This window comes from Eumetopias jubatus, unplaced genomic scaffold, assembly GCF_037043125.1.
Source record: "Eumetopias jubatus isolate StellerSeaLion01/CBP00866 unplaced genomic scaffold, mEumJub1_p1.0 scaffold_4, whole genome shotgun sequence".
NCBI lineage: Eukaryota > Metazoa > Chordata > Mammalia > Carnivora > Otariidae > Eumetopias > Eumetopias jubatus.
Window position 1 is genome coordinate 119,413,805 of NW_028274810.1, and position 20,328 is coordinate 119,434,132.

General features: G+C 38.1%; 1 protein-coding gene across 7 annotated transcripts in view; it reads left to right on the forward strand.

Annotated features, from left to right (window-relative positions):
• Positions 1-20,328, forward strand: part of CYRIB (CYFIP related Rac1 interactor B) — a 102,720-nt gene that overhangs the window by 35,486 nt on the left and 46,906 nt on the right. For 4 of the 7 annotated variants that reach the window (XM_028105546.2, XM_028105547.1, XM_028105548.2 and 1 more), the window contains 2 exons: positions 12,907-12,945; positions 13,161-13,179. The exons of 1 other annotated variant lie outside the window; for it this stretch is intronic. The gene's annotated coding sequence lies outside the window, so the exon portion shown is untranslated. Of the gene's footprint in view, positions 1-12,906; positions 12,946-13,160; positions 13,180-20,328 lie in introns of those variants that run through there. 2 more of the 7 variants (XM_028105549.2, XM_028105551.2) reach the window with 1 other exon arrangement.

Sequence of the window (20,328 nt, forward strand, 5' to 3'; positions counted from 1 at the left end):
AACATCATCTGTTTTGCAGTGTTATATGAAAAAATTACAGTCTATAGCAAAATGCGTCGGACACAGTAGGTATTCACAAATATTAATAACCCTCTTCCCTCCTTACAGCAAATGCTTCCTAAAGTTTTAAATATGTTCTTACTCTCCTTAATATGTGCTTTGCTTCTTCTAAATGTATTCCTTAAAAAAATACCAGATGGATTAGGGGACTGAGTATGACTACAGGATATTACCCAGAATGTAAGAAATGCTGGTTTTTAGTATAGCTAAAAATTGCACTTTTGATTTATGAAATATTTTCAGAAAGAATGAAAGGTAATTTCACATATGTGTTGTTTTTTTAGTGAGGAAACATATGAATTAGGGATCTAAAGAAACGGTAGGCCCAGGTGGAGAATCTTTTCATTACTGTTCTTGGAGCAGTTTAGAATATATAAAACAAAAAGGAAGGCATCTTATTACAGAGAAAACAGTTTGTAAAAATCAGTATCATTTAGTGTCCTTTTTTCCTCAAAATGTGTTTCATTGTTCTTTTTCTGGGAAGTTTTTAAATTCTTTATTAGACTAATATATTTTAAAGTGATCTTAGTATTTTGTCTTCTTTCTGAATGTTCTCTTACACTTTTTTAATGTTCATATTTTATACTTTGAAGCTTAAAATTTTAATAATATAGGTACCTCTTAAAAGTCTCAAAAAATGATTTATGTAATCTTTAATTTCAGAGTATCTTTACTGTCTATACTCTGAACCCCAAGTTACATTTGTAACACAGTTTTGGTTATTTGTAGGAATGGCTTTAAATTAGGGAGGGAGTTAGAGTTAGCTTTCTGTATGACTCCAGAATATTCTTTATAATTCATTCAAGGGTCTTCATTTAAAAGTTGGAGAAACTTACAAGGTAATTTGAATGGAAAGGGAATTCATTGGCATGATGGCAGGTAGCTCACAGAATTGGTGGTGGAGAGATTAGGAATTCAGGTTCAGAAAGTGAGCAGTAACCACAGGAGGGCAAGAAGCAGATTATGTTACAATTACAGTCTGGTTAGGACACGGTGGCACTGGTCTAGTTGCTATTTCTGTGAACGATTCTCAAGTATCCTGGGTCTTTGGACCATTCTCACAAGATAGGAAGTCATGGGAGTGGAGGGGCAGTATTTGTGGGCTGACCTTCCCTGACTTCCACACTTGTGCTCCATTGACCCTCCATATCTTCATTTGGAGGCCTCGGCCTGGCAAATTTAACATGGCCAAAACAGTTCCTAGTTTGGAGAAGTTTTTATCTGTTGATTTGCTTTCTATTCTTGTGTTTATGCTGTTTCGAGAATAAAACATTCAAATACACTGTTTTGAGCATGTAGCACAAAATAGTATGTATGCATGTTGACAATGATTTCAGGAAATGAGAGTCCCTTCTTATTACATAGAAGGCAACCTGATGCAATATATATACACACATATGCCAAAATCTGCAAATACTGAATGTTTTCCACTTGATTATCTCTGCACAACCTCTAAAAGTTAGGAGAAACAGTTCCACTAAAGGATTACCAGCCCTTGGGGTGCCTGGGTGGCTCAGTCGGTGAAGCGTCTGCCTTCAGCTCAGGTCATGATCCCAGGGTCCTGGGATCGAGCCCTGAGTTGGGCTTCTTCTCCCTCTCCCTCTGCTGCTCCCTCTGCTTGTGCTCTCTCCCATTGTGTGTGTGTGTGTGTGTGTGTGTCTCAAATAAATAAATCTTTTTTAAAAAAACGATTACCAACTCTTTTGAGAAATAAAGTTAACCTATATGATGTGATGCTTTTGTAGTTGTGTGTTATTGATGTTTTTATCTGTTAAACACATTCGGTAACCTGTGGCTACTAGTGGACATTTCATTTTTAGGAGGAAAGCCTGTAAGACATGTAAGGTTGTTTCTAAAAAGAGAAGAGAGCCTCCCCTCCACCCCATACCCACCCCCCTTCATTCCAGGAACTGTAGCATGTTGAACTATTTTAAAGATAAACACATACATAGATAATCTTTGATCATTAAAGAGTTAAAATAGTACATGTCCTTTTTTGAAAATGTTTTCCTGTCATCTGGTTTGTAAATTCAGACTTGAGTAGTCAAAATCTGGAATTATCTAAACTTCAGTACGTAGAAATAAAATAAGAGCAGACAGATTTAAGGTTCAGACATGCATGGCAGATGGAATAGTAGTTAAAAAATTGTGTGTGTGTGTGTGTGTGTGTGTGTGTGTTTAGTCACACTGAAAAATCTTACCCATTGTGTGTGAAGTTCTTGATGTTGCCTCAGTTTCGGTTTAGCAAGGCCTTTTTCTTAAGGACTTTAGTGTCAATCTATCATGAACCCCTTGTTAATAATCAGATAGCGCTTAAAATGTCTCTTTTAGGAAAAGAGAATATTCCCCTTTTCCAGGTTAGTGGATATGCTCATATTTATCCTAAAAAAAAGTTTACTTAATTTAAAGCTTACTGAATTTAAAAAATGTCTTTGAAAGTTGTGATGGTGGTATATTTTTTTATTATGTTCTGTTAATCACCATACATTACATCATTAGTTTTTGATGTAGTGTTCCATGATTCATTGTTTGTGTATAACACCCAGTGCTCCATTCAATATGTGCTCTCTTTAATACCCATCACCAGGCTAACCCATCCCCCATCCCCCTCCCCTCTAGAACCCTCAGTTTGTTTCTCAGAGTCCATAGTCTCTCATGGTTTTTCTCCTCCTTCCTCCAGTTCCCCCCCTTCATTTTTCCCTTCCTGCTATCTTCTTCTTCTTTTTTTTTTTTTTAACATGTAATGTATTATTTGTTTCAGAGGTACAGGTCTGTGATTCAACAGTCTTACACAATTCACAGCTCTCACCATAGAACATACCCTCCCCAGTGTCTATCACCCAGCCAGTCAAGAAAACCAAAAGACAACCGACAGAATGGGAGAAGATACTTGCAAATGACATATCAGATAAAGGGCTAGTATCCAAAATCTATAAAGAACTTATGAAACTCAACACCCAAAGAACAAATGATCCAATCACGAAATGGGCAGAAGACATGAATAGACATTTTTCCAAAGAAGACATCCAAATGGCCAACAGACACATGAAAAAGTGCTCAACATTGCTCGGCATCAGGGAAATCCAAATCAAAACCTCAATGAGATACCACCTCACACCCGTCACAATGGCTAAAATTAACAAGTCAGGAAACGACAGATGTTGGCGGGGATGCGGAGAAAGGGGAACCCTCCTACACTGTTGGTGGGAATGCAAGCTGGTGCAGCCACTCTGGAAAACAGTATGGAGGTTCCTCAAAGAGTTGAAGATGGTGGTATTTTTTTAAACATACCAGGCAGACTCAAACGTCGTTGCTTTCTCTGAGACTGTCCTCTAGGTATAGTTCAGTTATTCCCCTGTTTTCCCATTGCAGTTAATCCAAAGAACTCCAGTTCTACAGTATTTTAGCTATTGTATTGTGGTATTTATATATTTGTTTGTTTATTGAGAGAGCACGCATGCATATGGCGGGGAAGGGCGGGCAAAGGGAGAGAGAGTCTTAAGCGTGGCTCCATCTCACCATGCATGAGATCATGACCTGGCCAAAATCAAGAGGTGGAGGCTTAACTGACTGAGCCACCCAGGTGCCCCATTGTAATAATTTTTTACATGTCTTCTTAATAGACTAGGAGCTTCTGGAGGGTAGGTCTTGTTTTACTCGACATTTTACACTCTGCATTGCATAACATATCTGGTCTGTTGGAGGTCCTCTGATCTTTATAGAATTGCCATAAGGAAGCAGTTCACATTTAAGATTGTGGCAGAGCATTTTAAATAGTCTTTTAAAAATCTATTATTTGATTGCTACCAAGACAGCTGTGCAGTAATACCACATATCAGATGTACAATATCTCCCCGAATATACTAGATCTCCAGAGATCAGTTATCCACATTTGTTGCCGTTATTTTGTCAGCCTGGAAAAATCATTATCTATAAAACGATGGTGGACACATTAGTGTATTTTATTTAAAGTCTCTATCACTTTAATTTTTAATAGGAAAATCGCACATTTTTTCTAAATTTTTGTCAGTTACTTGCTACCTGTATATCGATCATTCCTTATCACTCATTTTTCCCAAACAAATCCTGTTAGCAGGGTGGCCAGTCTTAATGGGACCGTAACTCTGAACTAGTTGTATTTATGCCAGGCTGCTTACATATTTTATCATGTTGTTTGCTAAATCCACTCATTCCGCATTCGCACACTGGAGACTACAATGTTTCAAGTATTGTGCTTAGTTCAGGGGCTATAATAACAATGAACAGGCTGTGATAACTGCTTTCAGTCCTGGGAAAGAGCTAGGCATTTTGATGAGTGAAATGATGTGCTATGGGGCCCATTTGAAGATACTTAATCCATACTTGGGATATATTCTTCTTTCACACTGTCCTGTTCTCCAAATTTCTATTATTGTAGTCCGTAATGATAGTATAGTGTGGACAGAATTATTATGGACTTGTTACTTTTTATATGTTCAAGTATTATTTCCATAGCAAGTCATTAATCTCTTTCAGGATAAAGATTGTCTTATTACGTTGTATCATAAGCACTACTGGAGATACAAACTTTTTTTTTTAAGAGTTTATTTATTCATGAGAGAGGAGGAGAGAGAGAGAGGGAGAGAGAGAGAGGAGCAGAGGGAGAAGCAGGCTCCCAAGGAGCAGGGAGCCCGATGTGGGACTCGATCCCAGGACGCTGGGATCATGACCTGAGCCGAAGGCAGACGCTTAACCATCGGAGCCACCCAGGCGCCCTAAACATTTTTAATAATACTTGTGGAATTGACAAACAGAGACTCTAATATTCTGATGTTGGGCCCTTAGACCTACAAGGATGATAGGAACAGCACCTGTGCAGAGCGAGTAAGGTTGGCCTGATGGGATGGGTAAGACCTGGGAAAAGAGCCAGACAGTGTAATCGGTACCTCTCATTCTCTGAGTCTCTCAGTCTTAGGGGGGGTAGGTATTAGCTTCCTTTCTACAGATGGAGAAATTGAAGCTTTGAGAAACTTAAGATTCTTGGTGAGAGTTTAAACACCAATGGACTCTTTCTGTCAAAATACAGTATGTGTGGATGCATATTTTTGCTAGGAAGGTGATTAAATATTTGTTTTGGTCATAGAACTCTCTGGAATTAGGAGAGCAGTATATGACAACCCAGGCACAGAGCTTCTCTCTGAAGGTCCATAGTGCTGCTCCTGCTTGACATCATGCTGCAGTATCCTGAACTAAATGCTACACTGGCTTATGTTATTTGTGAACAACACAGATTGCCTTTAAACCAGCCAGATTTTGCAAATTACTTCTCTAAATTTTAATGACATGTTAAGAATTAGGAAATTTTAAGAGTGGGATGCGAGTATTGAGTTTATTATTATTACGAGTATTGAGTATTTGAGTTCTTAGTTTTTTTGTGCATATGTTGGTTTTTCATTCTAGTATTGGAATAGGCTTTTAAAAAAAATTGCATAGTTGACTCAAGATTCAACCATCTGTCTTTTGAAATTTGTGGTACGCAATTCAAACACAGAATGAGAACATGTTGGGGCACCTGGATGGCTCAGTTGGGTTAAGCATCTGACTCTTGATTTCAGCTCAGGTCATGATCTCCAGGTCATGAGATCCATCCGAGACCAGTGGGGCTCTGCACTCAGCGGGGAGTCTGCTTAAGATTTTCTCTCTTCCTCTCCCACACTCCCTGCTTGTGTGTGCACTGTCTCTCTATTAAAAAAAAAAGAATGAGAGTATGTTACACTTAAAACATGTAAGAGCATTATGTCTGTTTTAGCACTTTAGGTTATTGCTACTGAACACTTGTTTATGTTACATGTTCCCCAATAGAAAAAAATGTCTGTGGCAAATTAAGATGTGAAAACTTAGCTTTTGGACTTGGTATTTCCCAACCTTGAACTTGTCTGTGTTTTTGTTACTTTTAGGTATAATTCAGAGGTATTCTGCAAAGTGTCACAATTGTAGAGAAGGACCTGAGTGGATGGACATTGTATTCTTTGCTTCCAAAAGACACTGTTTTCCTTTTGTTTATGTAGGTTAGATATATTGATATTTGTATATAATTTTACATAGGTTGCATGTAATTAAAAGTGAGCAATCGCCTGCTTTCTTTTTCTTTGTTGTATAACTTATAATTTGGAGTGAACATTATTTTTATGCCTTGGCCACACTGTCATAATTCTTTCTGAGTTTGGATTTGCTTCCAAAGTTTTATCTGTTGTATTCTCAATGTCTTGAAATATATCCAAGAATTCCTGTTTTCCTTAAAGTAATCACTGTGCCCAGTGTGGGGCTCTGACTCACAATCCCGAAATCAAGAGTCACATGTTCCACTGACTGAGCCAGTCAGGCGCCACCCCCCAAAATTACTTTAATATGATTTTTTTTTTTTTTTTTGCTGGTGTTACTTCCTCTGGGACATCTTCGTCCTTTCATCCTTTTCATCATAACCACTTCATTTATGGTGATGAAGTTCACCCTGACAGTTCCTCTGACTGGCATGCTTAGTTTCTCTGATGGCAGCAGTGTCACATTCTTGCAGTTAACCCTTTCTTCCGTAACTTCATTTATGTTCTCTTAGAGTTTGACTTTCAGGGTTACCACTTCCAGTTTTTTGCTGCACTTTTATCTTTGTTGGCAAATTCCCTCATTTGGTTTTCCATTTTTCTAAAATGTCATCAGGTTTGTCACCAGGAGACAAGGGAATAACACAGCAACACACTTTGTAGTCTGTGCATGACCTAACAGATGTTCAGTGAACAGTCACTGATAGACTTGAAAGAAATGATGTGATTGGTCACTAATAATGATGTAAAAGATGGGAAAAGATGATAAAACCATTAAGCATTCTGTATTTACAGTATTTTCATCTTTAATTACATTTTAAAGAGACTAGACATTTTAGAAAAAGCATACGGGTATGGTTTATATATAGTAATGATGATGATCATTAAAACAGCATTATATTTACAGAGTATTTATTGTGTGTCAGGGACTGTTTTAAGTGCTACACATACAGTAGTAATCATGGTGTAAGAAGACATAAAAGCCTGAGATTTGTATTCACGTGTTTGAGTTCTAGTGTGTCTCAGACATGGATATTCTTACATGTACTGTGCTTGAGATAGAATGTCAAAATAGATAGCTCTATATATATATATTTTTAAAGATTTTATTTATTTATTTGACAGAGACGCAGCAAGAGAGGGACACAAGCAGGTTTCCTGCAGAGTGGGCTCGATCCTAGGACCCTGGGACCATGACGTGAGCTGAAGGCAGACGCTTAACGACTGAGCCACCCAGCACCCCAGATAGCTATATATTCTTGTAATTTTAATGTTAATAAGAGAAGTAGTGATCTTGTTCAATAAAACTGGCATTTCTGTTAATCTTCACACAATCTTTGAGGTTATTTTTGCTCTTTTACAGATAAGGAAAACTGATGCTTAGATAAATAAATGGAAATCTCATTTTACAAATAAAACAACTGCTCAAAGAACCTAATAATTAAATAAGTGAGAACTCAACCCAGGTTTATCTATTTCAGAATCAGTGCTCTAAACCACTTTAATTATATTATATTTATTTCCTTTTTATTATTAGGGAATATAAAGCTTTTTATATATGTTTACTGTTTTCTTGCTCTTACGAATTACCACGTTTCCTCTCTTGATATGATTTTTAATACATTATGTGAAAATTAAACATTAAAATATTTTGGATTTCCTTTATTTTTAATTTTTATATGATGTGACTCCCATCTTTCCATTTTAAATTTCTTACCATGCTTCAAATTACTCCTCTAAAAATAAGTAAGGTATTATTTTTGAGATTTAGTTTTAAGAAACTACACTCTAATCTACCTAGAATATATAGGGTGAGAAGGTTGTATCTCAGTTTTTCATGGGATTATTTCAGTACCATTTATTAAATAAAGTTTTCTTCATTGCCCTATATAGTGATTACTTTATACATTCCTCATCTGGAATATTCTTTTTGAGCCTTCTACCTCCTTTTCCTGCTTGTCCAAATCCTGTTCACTCTTCAAATCTATCTCAGCTGCCGGGGCTTCGTAAAATCTTTCCAATACCCGATTTCCCTGCTGTATCCCTACCTGAGATATCTTTTTTTAATTGCCACAGATCTATATGTAGATGTTTCTCACGATACTTCATTTTTTCCTTGAATGTTTTAATTGCTACAGGAAGAATAGATACTTCTAGAGAGTGCAGTCAATCTTTTTCATCCTAGCATCTCCTCAGGTATTTATTTTGGTACTATATACATAATAGACTTTCCAGTAAATACTTGGTGTGAGATTTTTTTTTTCTTTTTATTATTGGACCATTGTGATTTCTCTGGTCTCTTCCCCTGACTCTGTATCTGTATGAATTCCACTCAGTTTTAATTATTAATGTGTAGGACTGGTTCTTTTCTTCTGTTTTTAAAAAGATTTTTTATAGACTTACCTGTTTCTTTTTTTCTCAAATGGATATAGAATAACCTTTTCAAGTTCTTAAAGCTTACTAAGGGGGCGCCTGGGTGGCTCAGTCAGTGAAGCAGCTGCCTTCAGCTCGGGTTGTGATCGCAGGGTCCTGGGATGGAGGCCCACATCTTGCCTCGGCTCCCCGCTCAGCAGGAAGCCTGCTTCTCCCTCACTCTTGCCCCTCCCCATAGCTCTTGCATGCATGCTCTCTCTCTCAAGTAAATAAAATCTTTTTAAAAAAAAAATAACTTAGATATTTGCTGGAGTTATATAATAATGCAGTTTCATAATATTGTCTGATCTGGGAACGCGGTCAATAGGCCCTTTAATTCAAGTGCTCTTTTTCGGTTTCTCTGATGGCTTTAAGATTGCTTTGTGTATGTCAAGGGGAGCTTAAACAAATGGAATTGAATTTGATTTTATCATATAGCCAAATGAAGGAGGAATGCAGTGTAGGTTGCATAACCAGTTAGATTTATGTGTCATCATATTAAATGCTGCAAAGCTATAAATGTGGTTGACAGAATGCTCTGAAGTCATAGCTTTTATGTTTAATGTTTTGCTGGAGGCAAAGGAATTTTAACACTTACTTGAAGAACCTTTAGGTTTGCGGATTTTAGATGCCTGGATTATCTAATTTACATCCTATCTAATATTCAGTACTTATGGCCTGACATTTGATTTCTAAAGGTAAAAACAATTACAAGTGTTTTCTTATTTCTTGATTTATTAAGAATTAGACAAAACCAATAGAAGTTTTCCCCATGGATTTATGCAAGTGGCACCGGTTTTGCTCCTCTGGTTAATGAGAGTGGCCAGCCAAGCCACTTGTTTTGTTTATTTCTGGGTGGCTTTGGTCTGCCTTAGGGAAGGAAGTTTGTTTTTGGCAGAAAAAGCAAAAATGTGTTTATTCATTCCATTTGTAGTAACATTGATCCAAGAGGAGCTTTTGAGGAAAACCAGAATGGTTAGGCTTTGAACATAAATAGCTCCCATTCATCTCCTACCTGATAGAAAAAAAGTAAAGATTAGGATTAATAATATATAAATTATAGACAAATCCTAGAGCAAGAGTTGCAAACTGACATTTCATCAAACAAAAATTAACCCTTAGACTGTTCTTTTGGCCTACTGATTATTTCTAAAGCTTAATTAGTTGATAACATCTAAAAATTGTTTTACCTGAATATCCAGCCCCGGATCACCTGTGTTTTTAGCATGGCATGTTAATAGCCATGGCACCCCTTAGATTAAGCATAGACATTTGTTTGCCCTAGTTAGCCCTTCTAATGTGGCTCCACCCAACCCAGATGCATTTAACTTTGCAGCCCCTGGAGGCTGTTGGATTAAGAAGTAATAGTAGACCTAAGACTGCTAATGCAGCTGAACCCTCCACTTTGAGTTAACAGAAGATAGAATAGTAGGTGTGAAGACTTTAGGTAGAGAGAGCCGTAGTGGAATTTGGGACGTGTGAGAGAGAAGGTAGTTGCAGAGGAATCCAAGGTTTTTACCTGAGCAACTGGAAGGATAGAGATGCCATCAACTGAGTTAAGGGAGACTAGGTAGATAGGTTTAGAGAGGGAAGATGAGTAGTTTAGTTTTGACATGTTAAGTTTGAGGTATCTATTAAAACATCCAAGAGGAGATACTGAGTAGGCAGTTACTAGGAGATGGAGACAAATGTCTAGACTGGATAAGTAAATTTGAGATATGTAGTTGATACATAAAGCCATGAAATGAAATCACAAAGGGAGTGGAGGACCTAGGACTGTGTTCTGGGCACATCAGCATTTGGGGATCTGAGAGAGAAGTTCAGCAACAGAGGTTAAGAAAGAGCATCCAGTGAGTTAGAACGAAAAGGAAGGGAGTATGGTGTCCCAAAGGACAAGTGTCCTGATCTGGTTTCATCCCAAAAGCAGAGCTTGAGACAGGGATTTTTTAGGCAGATAATTTATTTGGGAACCTGTTAACAAGAAACAGAAGTTGGCGGGGTGCCTGGGTGACTCACACGGTTAAGTGTCTGCTTTTGGCTCAGGTCATGATCCCGGGGTCCTGGGATCAAGCCTTGCATCAGGCTCCCTGCTCAGTGGGGAGCCTGCTTCTCCCTCTCCCTCTCTCAATATCTCTGTCTCTCTCAATAAATCAATAAAATCTTAAGGAAAAAAAAAGAAACAGAAGTTGGAGAATTGGGGCACATGAAATCAGGGAGGAAAGAAAGTCAGTGCAAGGGTCTGTGATCGACCTGGTCACATCTCTGAGTACATGGGGCTTGATCCTGAGGAAGTCCTCTGAGAAGACACGAAGTATATGCCTCTGGATGGGAAGGAGGGGGTATTTATATACCAGATCCCATTCCCCAGTGGTCAGGGGTTGCTCATAGGGTGTTGATGTTAACATCTTCACCCTCCCAGGTTGGGGTTCGTACATTCCAGGATGGCTGAAGAGTTCCTGTAAGCATCTCTTAGAGCAAAACCTGTGAGCAGAAAGTGAGCCCCAGTAGTGCAGCTAAGGGGAGGTGCCTCAGCTGGAGTGAAATTGTGAGGCAGCATGTTAGAGGTATCCCATACAGCCTTGTATGTTCCATTAAGCACTTGTCATTTAGTCCATTCTACTGCTAAGTTTTCAAGATGGTGGCTGGCCACAATCACTACAGTAGACTTATAATAGGAGGGTTAGTGGAATAATGTTCATTTTTGCAGTCCTACACCACTCATTCTAGATTTGCCTTACCTTCAGCCAGCACTTGAACAGGTCAAGGCATTGTCCTGGTTCAGTGACACAGACCTTCTTCTCCAAGGGATCAATGCCTGTAGTTGATTTATCATTGTTGGGTCATAATTGTTGCAGCTGCTCATTTATAGTTATTACTGAGCATGGCAGCCCCAGTCGAATCCCCAAGGTTCTGGATAGATTTCCTCCTGTCCGCATTGTGTGGCAGCAGCCGTAAGTTGTTAGGTTCACTTCACAGGACTCCACAATATGGTAACCCTTTCCTTAGCATGCTGGTTCAGTAAGGAGTCCAAGATAACCAGGTGATAGTTGCTTCAGAATACTTCTGTGTCTTTTGGCAGAAACCACTGTTCTCCTCCCCCACTATCAGAATTTCTAATCCAGTGAACCTGAAGGTTCTCAATCCTGTTTCCATGTGTTGGTTCCAGGGCTTTTTCCTCCGTCCCTTCCTCCTTTATCTGTCAGAGACACAGCACCACATTTCAGCCTTTAGAAGACAGTGTAAGAGTCAGATCACTTACCATCTTGGAAGGCAGTGCCCCGTCCCCTCTAAATGTTACTAAGCACATAGAAATTATGTGTTTGCTAAGTCCAGGACTCTGGTCATAAAATAAACAATTAGGGAAAGAAATTTTTATGTAAAGGTGAGTAGTTACATTAGTCATTGTCCCCCCACTGTATGTGAACTCAGCTAGTTTACTGTAGTGGCTGTAGTTGCTTCTAGTTGTAAAGTTAGAATAAAATCATTTTGAAGATTTAATTTTATCTAAAATGTTTTAGGATTTGCAAATACCATAGTAGTATTAGTAAACCAGTCCTACAGAGGACTTGGTGGTTCCCTTGAGTTTTGCCAGATGTACGTCTGGCAAATAATAGGTTATTGTCATGGAATATAAGGATCTTAGTACCTTTAGCAAAACTGGTATTTTTAATACATTGAAAGGAAAAGAACGTAAACTATGATAATAGTATAGAAATATATCTCTTTTGGTAATTCTGGCCCCTGTTATAAGAATAAAGACGAGTGGGGCGCCTGGGTGGCTCATATGGTTAAGCGTCTGCCTTCGGCTCAGGTCATGATCCCAGGGTGCTGGGATCGAGTCCTGCATCGGGCTCCCTGCTAGGCGGGGAGCCTGCTTCTCTCTCTGCCTCTGCCTCTCTCTCTCTCTCTCTCTGTCTCTCTCTCTCTCTCTCTCTGTCTGACTCTTAGGAATAAATAAATAAAACATTAAAAAAAAAAAGAATAAAGACGAGTTACAAATTTTCTTCCCTTGCTGTTCCTGCTGCATGATATGATGAGATCTATGTACTTCTCTTGATAGAGATTGTAGTCTTTGAGTGTCTTGAGGGTGGCAATTAGGGTGTCTTATCTAAGCCTATTGGTATTTCCCAGGGCTTAACATAATGGCTTACTCTTAGTAGGTTCTCTATAAATAGTTGTTGATTTAATTCAAGGAGGTATATGTCCGTTGATATACATACACACACGTGTGTATAGCATATGTATGTGATATGTGATGGCATTCATAAACTTTATTAAAGTTAGTTTTAATAAAATTAAACATGTTTTAAAGTATAATATGTTTTAGACTTTCTTCCTTTTTCCTTTCTTTAAACAGATAGAAGGACAAGAACAGAATCACCAGCACTGGCTGAAGGTAAATATGTCTTTGGAGGAAATGATAATTCAGATAAAAATGAAAAGTTATGATTTAAAAAACTACATCGGCTCAATATAATTTAAGGAAGATGTTCTGTATATAATATTGAACTGCTAAAAATATCTTTAGGAAATACCCTATACTGTTTAGTTTCTTAGAGTAGGAAATAGTGGGGAAAATGTAAATTAATTAGAACTTTTTTTTTTTTACAGCTTTCTTTCAGTAGGAGAGGTATGTGTTTTTCTTTGAATTCCTTTTTAAGTCATTTTAGTTATCACCAGTATAGTAAACAGGAAAGGTCTAACCCATAATTCTAGTTGTTTAATATGTATTTGCTAGAAGGGAAGACACTTTTACATGCTTTCTTCAATAAGAATTCTAGCTGTTATTGATTTTGGTCCTCTTGAAAAAGTCTTAGAAGAACACAGTAGCCACCACAAAAGTTACTGATACAGGGGTCCTGAGTACTTAAACATTTATAATCCTGTAATTGTTTTAATTATAACAAGTTAATAGGTATTTAAAAATGTAATTTTTCTGTAGGTATATTTTGTGTTCTTCAAGTGAAAATGATCGGCTTAAAATCTCTTTCTGTGCTCTTTCTAGTTATAAAAAGAGATACTTACATTTCAAAACTTGCCTGTCATTTTACTAGAACTGATAAGACCGTTATTGCGATGGTCTTTTGGAACTGTAATTACCTCACCTGCTCTGTGTATGTTAGTGCTGGAGTTCTCAACCTTTTTTTTGTGCCATGGGACCTCTGGTAATCTGGTGAAGCCTGTGAATCCCTTCCCAGAATAATGATTCTAAAAATGATTCATGATTTTATGAAGTAAAACACATAAGATTAACAAGGAAATTAGTTATATTGAAGTACAGCTAACAAATATTAAAAATACAAATTTTTGATAGAGTAATATATATGCTTCTCACACTAGAGAATAAGCTTTAGCAACAATTCTGCTAAATACTGTAATTTTAAATAGTGTTAAGTTTGCAGTAACTCTAGTATAATATGAAAATACCTGTGATTTCTATTGATGATAAGTTTATAGGTATTTCTGATACTACTGTGCTTTGTTGCCTATAATCTTTATTGAAGGAATTGCAAAACTTCACATAGAGGTTAGTGAAAAGGTTCCCATCCAAGTTCACAGGTCACTGAATTCTTTCTCTGGACCCCAGATTAAGAACTTCTGTTAATGAAAAGTCAGACCTTTCTTCCTCCATCATATTTGAATAAGTGTAGTTTTTTATGTTCTGTATAACTAATCTTTTAAAAGTAGAGTTACATAGTCGTTTCTTAAGAAATATCCCAATGGTATAGGCTAGAAGTTCTTGAAATAGCTTTGAAGAAACTTCTGTTTGCTGGTCAATTATCAGAGAAACAGTGGCATATTCTGTGGAAAAGGTAGTCGAAGATAAGTGGTAAGCCTTGGAGAGTGCCCACCTTCAGAGAATTCACATTCTGTTTCAAGGAACATGAAATTAACATGTAAAAAATAAAATATCAGCTTGAGATGTTGAAAGCTTAATGAGAAAAATGTCATAATTTCCATAGGAAGGATGCACATCATAAGGTCTGATGCTTGTGTTATGGAATCACAAAAAAAGGTCAAGACTTGTAAAAAGTCACCAAATGTTTTACAGTTAATTAAGTAGTATGAACTGTACAATGATCATGTACCAGCATAAGCTAGGAAGAGCCTAGAATGGTGTCACGAAATTTGACAATTAAATGGTCATTCAGCACCTTGTCACCAACTACCAATAAAGGGACTGGAAGATCTGTTGAAGCTTGGCTGATAGCAAAAACAACACTATTGTTTTGAAGGGGACACGGTGGGGCGTCTGACTGTGGGGTATTTTTTGGTTGTGGCACTTGATTTGTTCTGTCAATGTGATCTGCCCGGATGGCATATTTCAAAGATGTTCTCAAAGGTTTCACTGTCAGGGTCGTTAGATTAATCACCACTTTTAAAAACTAATTTGCTGCTTTTGCCAAGTCCCCAAGTTTCTGTAGTTCTCAGTTTCTTCCTATAAAATTAGAGAACTGAGCTACATGATTTCAGGTCCTCCCATGAACCCTGTATTCTGGGCTGATTTTCTACCTTTTCTGAGACCCTTCACTTCCTTTCTCTTTCTCCCTACCAGCAACGTTTGAAATACGGTAAAAATACTCAAAGTTTTTAAGTAATTTGAACTTTGGTTTATATAAATATTGCCCTAGTAAAAGCTATACAGAACTTTAAAAGCTGTCATTATTAGATTAGTATACTTAGTTCAAAACGTTTTTATGATGTATACATTCTGCATTTTGCTCTACTGGAGTCTTTTTAGCCTTATAAGCGATACTGATTTTTAAATGTAGGAAGATTATTCGAGTACGTATTTTTAAGATTATGTGATTACCAGGAAGAGGAAATTTATATTTTGTTTTTGTATTCTGTTTGATTATGATAAGTTTGGAGGAGTTATATTTAAGAGAATGGTTTTAATTGAAGTTCAGGAACTGTTAATGTCACTGTACTGAATTCCTTTAGCATGCTGGGCTCAAACAGAAAGACCTGACAAATGGTAGGAAAATATTTAAGGACATTTCTTAGTTAGCATCTGTCATCTTTTTCTAGTCAATGTTGTTTTTCTTAACATTTTTTTTCTGTGAGAACTTTATTCCTAATTTAGAAATTTTAGTGCTAGTATTGAATCAATTCCTTTCAGGAAGACTTGAAAGTTTTAGTTTTCTTTACTCTTTTTGGCCAAATTATGTGTATTTTCATTTATGACTAAGAAGCAAATGGTGGCAAAATGGCTAAGAGAACTGTTAGGAGCCAGATTTGCCTGAGTGAGAATTCTGGCCTCATTTGTTGACCTTGAGAAAGTTACTTAATCCTTTTGACCTTCAGGTTGTTCAGAAGTAAAATGAGGATTGTAGTGCTAGACAACCTCCAAAATGGTGGAGGATTTTATAAGATAATATTGTGTATATATTACTTAGCATTGTGTGTGGCACACAGAAAGCTCTCAGTCACTCATTTTTACTTTCATTTAGTCCTCAAAATGTTCAGGGACCTCTGTAAGGTGCTTGGGATACAAAAGTTAAGTTATAGTCACACTCAGGGCAAGATGGTTCTGTTGCCTTTTGTTCCTTCAGTCTGAAATGTTTAAGAAGGTCCTTATGATGAATATTCCTGAATATCCCTTTCTGAACTTCATTCTCTTTCAGAAGCTAAATCCTCATAATTACTAGACAGGAGATAGCTTGTCTGTAATTTTTTGCATATGTGAGTATATGTATATAGTCTAATGGGTAACTTTCTTTTGACCTCAGTTTAATATATTTTAAGATATTTCAGTTATTTAATGGGTTGTCAAGTGGCATAGGGACTGTTCAGTTCTCAGAGGCCAGCGAGAACTGAGACCAGTGAGGAGAAATTAACAAATGGGCAAATAATCAGCTTAGTATAAGTTTTGTGTGATTCTTTGTAGGATTCATGTTGGATTAGTTGTGCATCATTTAATCATCAGCTGAAGTTCCTAAAAAAGTTTCTAAAAATTGAAGTCTAAAATTTTTTTATAAAGATTTTATTTATTTATTGGAGAGGGAGCACAAGCAAGGGGGTGGGGGCAGAGGGAGAAGGAGAGGCAAACTCCCCAGTGATCAGGGAGCCCGACTCCGGGCTTGATCCCAGGACCCCGAGATCATGACCCGAGCCAAGGGCAGACACTCGAACCGAGTGAGCCACCCAGGCGCCCCTGAAGTCTAAAATTTAAGTCATTTGAGAATAGAATGAGTCACTCCTGGGCATAGTCATGCAGAATGAAATATTTAAGCAGGGGCTAGTTGGCTGCTTCGCATGGATGTTGTAGAAGAGATACATCCAAAGGCTAGATGGTCAAGTTTGACTTCCATGTTAGCACATGTTGTATTTAGTCTGGGCTGCTATAAGAAAATATAGTAAACTAGGTGGCTTTTAAATAGCAGAAATTTATTTCTCACAGTTCTGGAGGCTGGAAGTCCCAAGATCAACATGCCAGCATAGATGGGTTCTGGTGAGGCCCATTTCCCGGTTCAAAGCACAGCTGTCTTCTTGCTGTGTCCTCACCTGGTAGAAAGAGCAACTGAGCTTTTGGGGTCTCTTCTATAAAGGCATTAATTCCATTCATGAGTGCTCCACACTGATGACCTGATCACCTCTCAAAGGCTTTAATCCCATTGGGTTTTAGGATTTCACATGTGAATTTTGAGGGGACACAGACGTTCATGTTCTATCTTTTATACTTTGATGTAGACAAGAAAGAGCTGATATATAAAGTTGGCATGGTAGCAAAACCAGACAAGAATAGAGAAAAAAATGATATGTCAGTCTTACTTATGAAATAATCTAAAGTGAAATATTAGACCAAAACATATTTTTAAATGACTATATAGAGTTGATACCAGAAATGCAAGAATGGTTTAACAGTAGAAAATGTAGTCATGTAATCTTACTCTTATAATCTCATATTTATAGATTAAATGAAAGAATGGTTGATATTATAAAGATGGGAGTTCTGCCTCAGAATGGTATGTGTATTTGCGTGTGTGTATTTAATGCAAAATCGAGTCAGAGTCCCATTAAGATTTTTGCAGAACTTGACAGTTACATGGGTGAACAAAGGACCAAGAATAGCCAAAGCACTTTTGCAGATGAATCATTACTTAAACGGTAAGCATAGACCACAAAGAAAAGTGGATTACATGTGACAGATGGTACCATAGACAAAGTTAAGACTAGGATACTGCAGTATTACAGATTAGGAGAAAATATTTGCCATGTGTATAAGCATCAAAAGATTGGTACCCAGAAGTCCTACCTAGAATTCCTAAAGCCCAACTGTGGGGGATAGCAGAGTGATATATCAGCTGGATTTGAATTAGGAAAACATACCACCCTGGGTATTTCAAACAGGGAATTTAATATAGAGGATTGGTTATGAAGGTATTGGACTAGAAGAGCAAAGAGGAAGAAGAGACATAGAGTGGCAAAAAAAAAAAAAAAAAAGTGGGATGATGGCTCTGCTACCAGAGATAAGCTGCTCCCTCCACTAGACTGCAGCCCACGGCTGCACTTGCTTCTGCCTCTGACTGGAGCAGTGCATACTGGCCTCACCTCATCTGACTGCTGTTAGAGCAGCTACTGGTCTGTCCTGGCCAGAGACGGAAAGCTTCTCTCTCTCTCCCCTGCCTGCTCACCTTCCAGTGCCTCTTACTGACATAACCTAACTAGCTGGCAAGGATGTCATTTACCGATGCTGGGCCCCTGCAGTACGGAGTACAGTGTATAGAAAGGGAGGTGTGGGAAAGATGGTAGAAAAATAAATGGCACAAGTTACAGAGGATATGAATATACGTTTTACAGGTGGCCGGGAGGCACATTTTTACTGATTGATAATCAAGAAAATGTAAATTAAAGCATCAGTGAGATATTTCACAATCTAAACATTTGAAGCTTGAAGTTTTGGAGGATGGGAGAGAGGAGAGCTTTTACTAGTGGAATAGTGAATTGATAGAAGTACTGTGGAGAGTAGTTTGGCACAATGTAGTAGAGTTACAGTTGCCCTTTAATTTCTAGATTGCCATCCAGTGGAAACTCTTCTGCGGGGGCACAAGTGTATGTAGTGTGTGAAAGGATATGTGTAAAGCATACTTTGTGGTTTTTTTTTTAAGATTTTATTTATTTGAGGGAGAGAGAGCACAAGCCAAGGGGAGAGGCAGAGGGAGAAGCAGACTCCCCGCCAAGCAGGGAGGCCAATGTGGGGCTTGATCCCAGGACGCTGGGATCATGACCTGAGCCGAAGGCAGACACTGAACCGACTGAGCCACCCAGGCGTCCAGCATACTTTGTTAATAGAGAAAAATTGAAAAGGCATTGCCCCTCAATAGGTGAATAAGTAAATAAACTGCTTTCTTTGAACCATGAAATACTGTACTGAGTGAACATGGATAATTCTCAAAACACCAGTGAGTGAGAAAAGTGAGTTCTAAAGGAATATGGACAATAAATCATGCAAATTGAAAAGCACAACAGTGCTGTGTTGTTTATGAATACAGACCTTCACGGTAAAAATTCTAAAATATGTTTGGAAAGGAAGCATACTTTAAAGATTACCTTAGGACATGGAGGAGAGGAAAGTTGGTTGGGAAACGTTGGGAGGTTAACTGCACAAAAACATAGGGAGGACTCTGAAGCAACATATGGCAAAATGTCATTGCTTTGATCTGGTGGTAGAGTATATGAATATTTTTTTTTTATGTTTAAATTATTTTCTAATTTAAAGAAATAGACAGCAAGAAGTACTTAAGAATCAGCCCCTCTGGGAATCCTTTGGTTAGGTGTTCCTTTTTCTGTATGTTCATTGTGTTGTTTGTATGCTTCTGTATGAAGCATGCCGCACCGTCTTGTCTCTTCCACTCGTCTGTGAACTCTTCAGTGCCAAATATTCAGTGTCTGTCACAGTAATCGGCAGACAGGAGCTAAGGAAAGGTGGTTTGATTTTGAACAGCAGCAACTATCACCAGGCACTGTAAACACCAGCTAGCTGTGGAAATACTCAAGGTTTTACATGTGTGAGGGTTTTTATTTAGTGGCTTATCCATGCATTGTTGCATGTGTATTGCAAAGCGTTCAGACACCTGAATTCCAATCCAGTCATTTTTGTTGGGCATCTTTGAGTCATATGTGTTCTTTGAATATCAGTGACTTTACATTTAAATTTTGTTTTTAAAGGGCACCTGGGTGGCTCCGATGGTTAAGCATCTGCCTTCGGCTCAGGTCATGATCCCAGGGTCCTGGGATCGAGTCCCGCATCGGGCTCCCTGCTCCTTGGGAGCCTGCTTCTCCCTCTGCTTCTCTCTCTCTCCCTCTCTCTCTGTCCCTGTGTCTCTCATGAATAAATAAATAAAATCTTTAAAAATAAATAAATTTTGTTTTTAAGATTGAAAGAGTGGGGGACAGGACAGAGGGAGAGGGTAAGATAATCGCAAGCGGATCCCCTGCTGAGCGCAGTCAGACGCGGGGCCCCGTCTTCTGGGGCGCCGTCTCAAGGGCCCTGAGATCGTGGCCGGAGCTGAAATCAAGAGTCAGACGCTTAACGGACTGAGCCACCCAGGCGCCCCTCTACATTTAATTTTTTTTTAATTATTGGTACATAAAAAAAGAATACCTTTATTTGTAAACGTGAAAGCCTAAAATCCCTGAATCCACCAGTAACTGAGGAACTGGAATGTTACCCACACCTTTGAAGTTGCCTGGTCCTAGGGCCCTGTCTCTCTCCAGAGATAACCAGTATCTTAAACTTTGTGTTTATCATTCACTTGCATATTTATATATTTTA